Source organism: Myxine glutinosa, chromosome 12, assembly GCF_964187855.1.
Source record: "Myxine glutinosa chromosome 12, kmMyxGlut1.1, whole genome shotgun sequence".
Taxonomy (NCBI): domain Eukaryota; kingdom Metazoa; phylum Chordata; class Myxini; order Myxiniformes; family Myxinidae; genus Myxine; species Myxine glutinosa.
Window position 1 is genome coordinate 76,924,168 of NC_136272.1, and position 12,638 is coordinate 76,936,805.

Genomic DNA, 12,638 nt, shown 5'->3' on the forward strand with positions numbered 1-12,638 from the left:
TACCTTGTGTCTGAAGGTCAGCTTGAATATACTTGGCAGTTGATCGAGGTGCTTTCCCCACCTTTGGAACAATCCTTCGATCAAGTTTTCTCTTGCGGCCACGTCCAGGGAGGTTGGCTACAGTGCCATGAGCCTTAAACTTCTTGATAACATTGTGTATGGTGGACACAGGAACATCAAGGTCTCTGGAGATGGACTTGTAGCCTTGAGATTGTCCATGCTCTTTTTTTTTTTTTTTTTTTTTTTTTTTTTGTTGTATACAAGATCGAGGCTCGTGAAAGAGCTAACATTAATCACACAAAAAGACAAACCGACACACAAAACACAAAAAACAAGGGGAGCGGTAGACAAGATGGGGAGAGAGGGGGAAGGACACAAAAGAGAGGGGGAAGGACACAAACACAACATTTGAGAGCAGGGACATCGGGAGGACTTGGGGGGAGGTGGGAGAGGATTAAAACATATGAACACTGCAAGGACTCTGGGGTGAATTACCGGGGGTAGAAAAGATCAAGGTTTTCGATGGGGGAAGATAAGAGATGGTGGTGAACAGCTGTTTTAAAGACCTGGAGGGAGGAGTGGGATTGAAGGGAGTGGGGGAGTTTGTTCCAGAGGCGGGAGAAAAGGGGAATGAAGGAGTGAAGGTGAGCAGAGAGCCTCGACTTTGGCGGTTTAACCAGAAGAGGGTTGCAGGCAGATCTTGTGCGACCTGAAGGAATATTGGGGGGACAGAGCACAGAGAGAGCTGGGGGAGCAAGGCCGGAGAGGAGTCGGTAGAAGACAGAAAGACCACCAACCTGCCTGCGGTGAGTGAGTGAAAGGCCCTCGGCGTTGACTACATCGCAGGAGATTCCAATGATTCTGAAAGCTTTGGCCTCAACAGCGTGAAGCCGAGCAAGGTGTGAGGCAGGAGCACCAGCCCAGAGGGGGGAACAGTATTCCATTGAGCTGCGGATGAAAGCCTTGTATGTGGTGAGGAGCTCAGGTGTGCCAAGGAAGGACTTCGCACGACGGAGGATGCCCAGTCGGCGACTGGCTTTGGAGGCCAGCTTGGAAATGTGGTTTTCCCAAGAAAGATCATGGCAGATAGTGAGACCCAAAAGCTTGAGCGACAGAACTTCTTGGAGAGGATTGTTGAGAAAGTAGATGGGAGAGTTGTCCAGTCGGTCCTTTCGGAGAGACATTGTAAGAGTGTGAGATTTGTCAGGATTGAAAGACATGTTCCACTTGTTTGACCAGTCTGTGATTTTGTCCAGGTCTGCAGAGAGTGAGGAGGCTGCAGACTGCCGATCTGAGGGATGAGGAATGGAGCGACAGAGAGTAGAGTCGTCAGCAAAGAGATAGAGAGGATTTTCAAGAGAGTCAGAGAGATCATTGATGAAGACCAGAAAAAGCACAGGGCCCAGAACACTACCTTGGGGAACTCCAGCCTGAACAGGAAGAGGAGATGAGAGAAACCCATTCAGGGCCACACGTTGACTACGACCAGAGAGGAAGTCCGCCAGCCATGCGTGGAGATTTCCATGGATACCAAAGGAGGAGAGTTTGGAGAGCAGAGCAGGGTGCCAGACCGTATCGAAGGCACGTGAAATGTCAAGGGAGACAGCTCTAATTTCCTGTTTGGCGTTGAGGACCTCCATCCATTGTTGAGAAAGCAGAAGCAGCATGTCCAGAGTAGAGTGACCAGGTCTGAAACCAAATTGATGATCAGAGATCAAGCCATTGGAGAAGAGGAAAGATTTAATATCTGAAGCAATGATGGATTCCATGACTTTGCTGATAATTGGGAGAAGGCTGATTGGTCTGTAGTTGCTGGGATCTGTTTTTGCACCTTTTTTGTGCAAAGCGGTGATGTTGGCTGATTTCCAAGCAGATGGCAGATGACCTTGAGCAAAAGAGAGGGTGAAGAGAACAGAAAGAGGGAGTGAAAGTGCAGAAGCACATGATTTTAGGACCCGTGGGCTGATGCCGTCAGGACCAGTTGCAGAATCAGAGTCGAGGGTTGCCAGAAACTTTTCCACCTTGTCAGGAGGAAAGGACACAGAGTCCAGGAGCAGCTGGGTACGACTGGGTACGGTGGGTACAGAGAGGGATGGGTTTGGGACACAAGATTTAGAGGCAAACACAGAGTTGAGGCATTCAGCTTTTTCACGTGCGGAGTCAGCCGTTAAGCCGTTTGAGGTGAGGGAGGGGATGGAGGGGGAACAAACACCAGAAACAGATTTGACCAGACGCCACCAGGATTTGGAAGAGGGAGACAGATAAGAAGTTCGGTCTTGAGAATGGTGAGATATTGTTTCCTGGCTCTCCTGAGGGTGGACACACACTTGTTTCGGGCTTTGTGAAAGGAAATGAGATTTCCTTCCGTTGGATTTGCTTTCCAGGAGACGAAAGCAAGTTGTTTCAGGGCAACAGCCTCACCACAAGATTCCGTGTACCATGGACGGGAGGAAGGGTATGACAACTGAAGACGAGATGGTATAAATCTGTGCATGAGAGAGAGCAATTTACTTTGAAAGAATTCCCAGGATGAGTTGATGTCAGAGGCGGTAGAGATGGGAGACCAGTCCAGATGATTGATGGCTGCTTGAAGACCGTGCCAGTTGGCCTGAGTGAAATGCCAGACTCGTTGACGCTGAGGAGGCTCTCTGAGAATGGTCAGAGAGATGTCCACTTTGACAAGCACATGATCAGATGAGCCGATTGGAGCAGAAGAAGAGCAGCAGACATTTTCAGGGAAGTTTGTCATAACCAAATCCAGAAGAGAAGATGCTCCGTTGACTGAGATCCGGGTCGGGAAATTGACAGATTGTGTCAGTCCCAGTGAGTCGCAGAAGTCCTTTGCTGAAGAGCCATGGCTGGTGAGAGAGGTACCCACACCCAGCCAACTGGCATGGTGACAATTGAAATCACCACATATGAGGAAGAGAGAGTTGGGATGGGTAGATAGAAGTTGGTCCATATTATCAGACAGTGAGATGTAGATGGAGTCATCACTGTTTGGTGGACGGTACAACACACATATGAACAAAAGGTGGGAGCGAAGGGGAAGCCGTAGCCAAAGGTATTCCTGAGGGTGAGGTGGAGAGAGGGCAGTGCAGGGCGAGTGAGGAAGAGAGTTTTTTATAAAGATAGCAACCCCCCCTCCAGGACGAGGCTCAGGTCTATCATACCGGAGGAGGGAGTACCCTGGGAGAGATACCAAGGAATCAGAGACATCATGAAGGAGGAAAGTTTCTGTTAAGCAGATCACGTCTGGTTTGTCAGAAGCAACCTGTATGGAGAGATCAGTCAAGTTTGAGCGAAGGCCCCGGATGTTTGAGGTCCATACTGTTAAAGAAGAGGAAGGGGGAGCATCGGATACAGAACAGGGGGAGGGAGCGGTACGGTATGATGTGGAAGAGGAGGAAGAGGTAGGGAGAGCTGTTGAAGGTGCGTCAGAGATTTCAGAACAGCTTGGAGAAAGGGAAGTATGGGGCGGACAAAAGGTTTGATGGTGAATGGGTGAGGCGCAGTGAGGTGTTGTTTGAGGAGGGGGAAGAGTGAGGCAGAAGGTTGAGGGAGCTGAAGGTGAGAGTTGGAAGGGGGAAGAAGCGGGGAGGACGCTTTGAGGAGGAGGGGTTAGAGGGGAGTCTAGGAGGGGAGGAGTGAGGGAGGGTCTCAGAGGGGAGGGGTGTGGGGGGAGTTTAGGAGGGAAGGGGCAAGGGGGGAGTTCTGAAAGGGATGGGTGATGGGGAAGATTTGGAGGGGAGGGGCAAGGGGGAAGATTTGAAAGGGATGGGTGATGGGGAAGATTTGGAGGGGAGGGGTGAGATTGGATTTTGAAAAATGTACGATTAATGGGAAACGAACATTTATTGCAAAATGAGATTCTTGCGACCTTCGAGTCAAAAATACGTTTGAGGATGCTGAAGGATGGGTGGAGTTCTGGAGAGTTTAGGGAATGAATGAAAGATGCACTGTAAGAGATGGAATTTTTTTTTGGAATGAATAGAATTGGTGAGCAAGTCGAAAGCATCCTTTTATAGAAGAAGAAGAAAAAGGTGTTATAGAATATGACAGAATACCATTCTTCAGGGGACAGATGGACCATTTTTTAACGACGTGAACAAAGAACGAACGAACAAATAAGAACGAAACGGATAAGAACAGAGAAGGGAATATATATACCAATTTTTTTTTTTTTTTTTGAGTTGGGATGAAAACAAAGACAGAGACCGAACGTGGAACGTGAAAAATAGAGACCGAAAGGAATTGCGAGCGCCGAAAGGAAACCGACGATTCTGTACACAGGTATGAAAAACCAACACCAAGAATACTATTAGAGACACACCAATAGTTACATACACACCGAAAGAAAGATAAAGTTTCGACCTGTGGTAAAGCCGGTATTACGACAAAAACACAATTGTGAACAGTTACTTATTAACTTCGAAAGCGTGCGCGCATGCACAGTTTTGAAGAGACGTGACGTCACGTGACTTCCCGAGACGAGAAGAGACGTGAAGAGACTTTGAAGAGATTTAAAACGTTAGACAAGTGGTCGATGTTCGGGGAAGTTAGGGGGAGAAGAGAAAATCTAAGAAATAAGCAATACAGCGAAGGAAAGAACTTAAATTCACAGAACACCTATGGGGGTAGGGAAGCCGAGATAAACTAGGCCGCGCACCAAGTAACTGCATGCTTGGCTACAATCTTGTGTCTGACCTCCTCAGACAATTCTCTGGTTTTCTTTCTTTTCTCCATGCTCATTGTGGTACACATGGTGACACAAAATAGTAGAATGACTCATTTTCTCTATTCAAACTGGTTGAATGAGTGATTTTTATTTTGCAGGCACCTGCAACTCACCACAAGTGAGTTCAATTCAAAAGTAAAGGAAAATCACCTGTTTGAAATCTAATTGTTTCTAACAACTTCTAAAATGTGCCAATAATATTGCCTGGGCCATTTTAGGATTTCTGTGTAGAATAAGCTAAGATTTAGTTGTTTTGTCAGATTTTTTTTTGTTCCTTTGCAAATCAAAGAAATACATATGTGGATACAAAAGTTTTTAATTTCAACAATTTTCTGGAAGAAATGGTGCACTATTTGAAAAAAGCGCAACGGTGCCAACATTTTTGGCGCCGATATATATATATATATATATATATATATATATATATATATATATATATATATATATATATATATATATATATATATATATATATATATATATATATATATCTATATATAGTTGTGGATATGAGGATTGTGTTTTTTAAAATTGTTTTATTGTGGACCCTCCTTCCTCCAGTTGTGTATAAAGGTCAAAGTGCGTCCCGTAATTAGGTCATAAACAATCACGTTAGCCAATCATAGATTTCCTCCTTGTTGGTAGTTATTTCCTTATTCTGTGTATTAGGTTAAGGCTCCGTTCCCACTAGTTGACATTCTCCATTGCACCAAGTGAAATAAGGTAGATCCCCTTTCATTCCCATTCCCAAAGCCTTTCCTGCCAACTGCATTCGCCGCAGCTGCTGGGCGGTTTTCACCGCGACTCCTTTAGCCACGAGGTAGGCTTGGAGAAGAAGGGGGGGGAGCTGCCGAATCCTGGGCGTGCCCGCCCATCGTCATCAAGGGTGGAGCCAGAGGGCCCGTGCCGACCAATCAGGGCCGAGGCGAGCTCACCGACTTGATTGCCCGCGGCGTTATAAAAAGTGCGCGCGGAAGCCTTTGACACAAGTGCCAAGAAAGAGTTGGAAGAAGTGCCAAGAGAGAGTTGCAACAAGTGCCAAGAAAGAGTTGGAAGAAGTGCCAAGAAAGAGTTGGAAGAAGTGCCAAGAGAGAGTTCCACAAGTGCCAAGAAAGAGTTGGAAGAAGTGCCAAGAAAGAGTTGCACCAAGGTTCCAAGAAAGGTTGCGTCAGAGATACGGCAGATGCGTGACCCAGCTGAGTTCTGCAGAGAGCCGCTTCAACCAGCCCCATTTCAACCAGCCACGTGAAGCCCTGACGGGGCAGCGAGTGACCCTGCCGGTGTGCGGTGTAAAGCCGAATACAAGGAGCTGCCGGCTCCTCGCTTCCCGCCCGGAGTGGACCTGCTCGCTGTGCCCTGTGATTCCACCTGCTCATCCCTCCAAACGATTCCTGTCCTTCCATCCTTTTGTGTACGTGAGTTTGTTTTGTGTGTTCTGTCCTGGGTAATAAGTTAAGCCTGTTTAGTTAAGCTAGAGTTTCACTGTGTCCTTCTGGTCCGTCCCTCTTTCTGCTTTATTTTATTATCCTTTCTTCTCCTTGGTTTCTTTTGGTTGTAAATAGTAATAAATTATATTTGTATTTCAAACCTTTTTGCCTTCGTCTTCCTCTTCTTCACATCCGTGTCGTCTTTGTCTTTTCCCCATTGAAAACCTGTGGCACGATTTGGCCCACGTTTAAGGAATCGGGTCTTAGTCATTGTTAACAGTTCGGACCGCGGTCGCCATCCGCTCGGCAAATCAACACCTTATCCGCGGTCCGCAACAATATATATATATATTGTTACGGACACGACTTATTAAGATGTTATGCTGGGCCGAGCGGAATGGCCGCCGTGTTCGCACAAGTTACCCGATTATACTCGAACGTTGGCCGAATCGCGCTACGCTAGATCAATGAAGGAAAGGACACAACGGCTGGGTTAAATGACACGACACCAGGGGTACAGTTCTCAAGACCTCCGGAGGAGGATATAATATTGGGTATGCAGAACGTTTAGATTACATGGCACAAGAGGTACAGCACAGAAAGGTGGGCACTTAGACACGGTCTTATCTTAGCCCCGACAGACCACAGACAAACGGGACAAGACTGACTCACACGGGGATTGATGGCAGGGGAGGGCAGGTAGTCGATGGCTCAAGGTGCACCTTGGCTCAGGGGCAGAATCGACCCGGTCCGGTCCAGAGATGCGGGTAGGTATCGTCGCGCTGGAGGTGGCGTCCGTCTCTCTTCAAGCTCAAGCGCATCTGACGTCACCTCCGTCTTCCTGCGCATATCCAGCGGGGAGTGACACGCCCTCGGCTCGTTAGCTCCGCCCCAGATGGAATCGGTCCGCCGCTTCTTATTGGGTGCGGGGGGTTACCGGGCTCCGCCCTTGACGAGGAGCTGACAGTCAGCCCCTGAGTGGTAACCCCGTCGGAGCACATGGTCAATGGCAGCTAACCAAGCCGGAGTGAGGACGCGCACTCCCCGCGCCGCTGTTGTTGTTGTTGGTGTTGTTGTTTCATGAGGGAGAGATGCGGGGAGGTATTGGGAGGTCCTAAACTTACTACTGGTGCCATACAATCACATTCTGGTGCAACGAAGAGTCAGAATTAATGGAAACGAGTCCTTAACTGACATAGACTAAGAATAACTAGCAAGATGTCCTATAGTTGTCTACGTGAGATGCGGTGAACCTGGGCACGACATTTAATGGGGGAAAAAGGGGAAGGTCGGGGCTACAGAGTGTTGTTTACAGACAATGGGACTAGGGAATGGGGGATTGGGGATAGTTGGGGAGTATTGGGGAAATAGGGGAATATTTACAAGCGGATATGGATGGAGGCCAAATCCCATATCCGCAACATTGCACCCTTCTCTACCTCGGGGCGACCCGACCCGATAAATTTTTACCTACTTTAGTGTGGCACTCAGATGTAGTTCCCTCTACTATTAACTCTACCCTGAGTGCAACAGTTTTACAGATGTTCACAAATGAGTAAATATGTCCCCCTGCGACGTTGCACCCTTCTCCTCACAGAAACACACCCACAGGATAACCGAATCGCGGAAAGAATTCTCAAACTAAACATACAGCCGGTAGGGAGCATTATTTACAATTGACGCTACTTTATTTACAAGACTAACCCAGGACCTGTGATTGTTCTTTCTGGGGGGGAGACAGTCTGCTCTGCATCAATGCACCATTAAAGCACCGTCAAGCACCAATCGGTGCAGTCACCATTGTTCATGAAAATAAAAACAACCCCTAACCCTGCAGGTGTCTCTTGCTCTTCGGCTCCCTCTGCTGGTTATTATTATTGTCTTCCAGTTGTTGTCTTTCTTTCATTTTCTTACTGGCGGCCTATTTGCAATAAAGTGTGCCCCATGTGTCCTTTTTATTTTCTTTATTTATGGCCCACAGGGCCGACTACGTGTGGTTCACCTGTGGGGCATCGGTGCCCTGTGGCCAAGGTCCGCCAGCAAGATTTCGGGCCCTCATGGCCGGTTCCAGCAGAGGGGCCATGCCCCAACCCAAGGGGTCCATCAGTGGTGCTCGGCCACAGGCATGTGGTCCATAATGTGGTGCATCGATGCAGACAGCTGGTTCTGAGAGTGCCGGGCGCACAATGGCCGACTCACGCACGCTCCCCTCGGCACCCAATGGCGCACAGGTCATGTGGGAGACAAAAGGGGAAAGACAATGAGCGAGGGGTAAGGTCACAAAGGTACACATCAATAAGGCAATGCAAGGCGAAATGCGTACGGAGGGCGAAGTGAGAAAGCTCGTCCCTACCATACGTCACCCCCTGTCACCTACCCTACCCTTGCCCTTACCCCATATGTACAAAAATCTACACATTTACAAATTCGTCACTACTGTCACGTCTTCCCCATATTTCCCCTATACCAAATTCGTCTCCACAATCCCTCTATCCAAAATTTGCCATCACCAAATTCATCATCAATCCTCATAAGGAGGAAGAGATGGAACAACAAAACACAATGTCACACCCACGTCATGATGCGTCTCACATTCCAAACATCTGCACAATAAAATAACAAAACATGGCATGGTGTGGAGGTACGTCATCTCAGGTGAGTGCATGTAGATGGTGCGAGGAGACTTCAATCCTAACTATCCTCTAAATGACATTAACACACTTTACACTACCAGGGGTCTTTCCCTGCCAATCCATTGGCCAACTTACTCCATGGGTTCTAAAAACCAATTCCCATTCACCAAACTGTGGTGCCTCTCAATTTGGGGTCTCACTCCCCCGATTCATCTCCTGGTGCCTTCGCACAATTTCTGGGCTGTGACGTGTAGCTCTCCCAGCAGGTCTACCCACCTGCACACCTCCACCACTGCAGTTGCCTCCGAGCTTACCTGCTCCTTACCCTAACCTAACTACCTGGGGAAGGCCCTCTGGCGCTCTCCCCACTCGGTGCCCTCTCTGGCACTGGGCTACCCGGGTCCGTCCTCCGGATCCTCGGGCCCCACTGACACTAACGGCTCCCAGAGCCCACCTGCGGCCTCACCTGGCCGACATCCTCACAGTGGTGGAGTGCCCAACCAACTACACACACTAACAGGCTACACGCCCAGCCATTTCCACAACACTAATGTACCCATCCACAATACCATTCTGCAACCGCACCACAAATGCCAATATCCAACCACAATTTACCTATACCCTCTACCTAACACTTACACTACCCGCCCCGGGTACTCGTGAAAGGGGTCCACTCTTCCCCCATCCACACCTTCGCACCATGCACACCACCCCGTACCACTTACTCCAACTCTCTCCACACCACTCATTCTCTGCTCCATATATTCCACACACCTGTACTTGCACACCTGTGCTCTCACACCTGGTGCCACCTGCACCCTTCTCTCCCCAAGCGCATTCGCGCTGATCCACAACACTCACTACTCATCCACTGCTCCACACACCTGTCCAGTTCTCACACACACGGCATCATCTCATCTAACTACTCCCCTCTGAAACTCGCGCTTCCCAGTCGTCCCTTTAAACTATTGCGCTCCCTCGTCATTATAATCCACACTAATCTACCTGCGTCCCCACTACAGGTATCAAGTCTCCTACTTAAATCTTGTCACCTGATGTCATCTTCTAGGGCCCTATCAATATCCTAACCCACCCGGGCTAGTTTTCACTGCCATACACCCCATAAACTATAGCGCATTTGCCCCACACATGGGAAGGGTGGCAGGGATGCCACCCTTACCCACCGGGCCCATCGCTCACTACCAATTTTGCACATCAAATTTCAACAAATCAAACATTTGCCAATCACTACCCATCATCTGCCAATCATTACTGCCAATCCTTTGCCAATCATCAAATTTTGTTTTTCTAATTTCGGGGCCAAAACACTATCCTCATCACACAGTCTACTCACTAATGCCTCTCGGTGCGCCAATTCCTGTCCAAAGCCCGGCTTCGTAAAGCCGAGCAATGAATGCGGGTTGTTTGGTGCCAGCGGCTGGATACGTCCCGCATTCGGTGCAGGGAAGGAGGTTTACCCGGGCCGAGGTCCCACGCACCATCTCGGCACGGAGCCATCCCATGGCCCGATCTCGACCTGCCGGAATGCCTCAACAAAAAGTGGTCGCCATGACGACCCTTCCTATTGGGCTGCCCGCTCCGCCTAGTGGAGCACGGACGCGGCCGTTCAAAGCGAGGCCCAGCGTGGATCGCGCACGGCGGTCCTTTCGAAACCGCCGTGGTTCGGATCCCCGCTGGTCCTCGCGGCACGCGAAGCTGCCCGACGCGCACCGAGGGCCCGATTCGGCTATAAGTCGTTCTAACCTCTAACCCGGTTACCGTCAATGCTTCACCTGGATGCTTACAAGCATACGCTACCCCTTTCTTGCTCATACATGCAGCCGTTTCCATGCTCCTCGTCGTACCTTTTCTTACACACCTCGGTACACTCATTCCACTCCCAGCCTTGGTCACACACCTGACCACCGAACACCTTGGCACACATTCGTCACTCGCACACCTCACCAACACACCTCTTCGCGCCCCCTCCTCGGTCACCTCCTCTGTGACAATCACAGGTGTGCTCTCACTCGCACACCCAACCACGTGCCTCACTACCAATTCCAGCGTGCATTCCCACTCACGCTCTACCATTCCAGGTGTGCATCCTTCCATTCCAGGTGTACATCCTCGCTCACCTGTCACAACCAACTCACGCTCCTTGTCACTCTCACTACTCTCACCTCCATTCTTGACAGCGCACTCACCCTTACTCTTGACAGCGCACTCTTTCCTCATGCACCTGTCCGTTACACACCTTTCTCATGCACACTCTTGCGCACACTCTCCCGTCACACCCTCTGTAACACTTACCACACCGCGCTTCCATGTGCTCCCTCGCACACGCGCTACGACCGACTCACTCTCGCCAGCACCTTCACTCCTTGGCACGCACTTTTTCCTCACACACCCCAGAGTCGGACGTTCTCGCACACCTCCTTTTTCACACACCAGACCTGTCGCACACTTCACTCTTGGCCTCTCACGAACACCCGGGTCTATCTCGACCCCCAAGCTTATTAAATCACCTGGCGCATCATACGCACGACCATATTGGTCACCACTTACACCGGGTCCTCTTTCTCTTCGCTTCTCCTCCATCACCTGCGAATCCCTCATCCGGTTAATGAGCACATCATCACGATCCGAACACAGACGTTGGACCAATTCTTTTACTTCCTCCTTTATCTCTTTCTTATCCTCTCTCCGTCGCTTCTTAATTTCGCTCACCCCTTCTTCCACTTTTTCTAATTTCTGCTTCACCTCCTTCATCTCCTCGTGCGCCCCTTTAAGTTCTTCCTCGAACTCCACTTTATTTTTTTCTATGTGCTCCCGTACCTCCCGCTCTTTAACCTCCATCACCTCTACCACCTTGTCCATTTTCCTCGTCAGGTCCTCATGTACCGTCTGACACTCTTTTTTAATTACCCCTACGTTCTTTTTCATCTCCTTCTGTGTCGATTTTAAACCCTCTATTACCGCTGTGTTCTTCTTCACCTGGTCCCCCAACTCCTTTTGTCCCACTGTCAGTTGTTCTACTCCCAGCGTCAACTCCTCTATACCACCTTGCAATTTTACAGTCCCCTTTCTCACCTCCTTCTCCATGCGCTCCTTACAGTGCCTCACCTCCTCGCGCACTCCTCCGACCTCCTCACTCACCCCTCTTCTGATCTCTTCTCCCATCACTTGCATCTCCTGCCCAGATGCCACCCTCATCTGCTCCATTTCCTCCCTGTGAGCATCCAGTTTAGTTTCTACCCCCATTCTGACCCCCTCTATCTGCTGCCCCATTTGTTTAACTTCCCTTTCCGCTTGGTCCCTCATGTCCCTCAATTTGCCTTCCATCCTGTTTTCTAACCCCTCTAACCCATTTTTCACTCCCTCTATCTGATTCTCCTGGGCAGCCATTCTATTTTCCACCCCCATTAACCCATGTTTCACCCCTTCTATCCCATTGTCTAACCCCTCTAATTTCTTGTCTAATCCCTCACCGGTACTCCTCGCTTCGTCCCGCATTACCCCCATTTCGTCCCTCATTGCCCCCATACTGTTTTTCATTTCTTCATTATTCTTGTCCATAAGGGCCTTCATTTGCATAAGAAAAAGGTTCAAATCCACCGGTGGCGCTACTACGGTCGCGGGCGCGGTCGTCGTGGCTATGTGCGAGGCGCCATTTTGCGCGCCCGCAACCTCGTGCGCGACGACGCCATTTTGCGACCCTGCTACCCTCACTGCTTCGCTCTCCTCATGTCCCTCAATTTGGTCCTGGATCGACCCTGCCTCACTCTCCTCTACCGGAACCCAGCCGTCTTGGTCTGCCATAGCGCGACTTTCAAAATT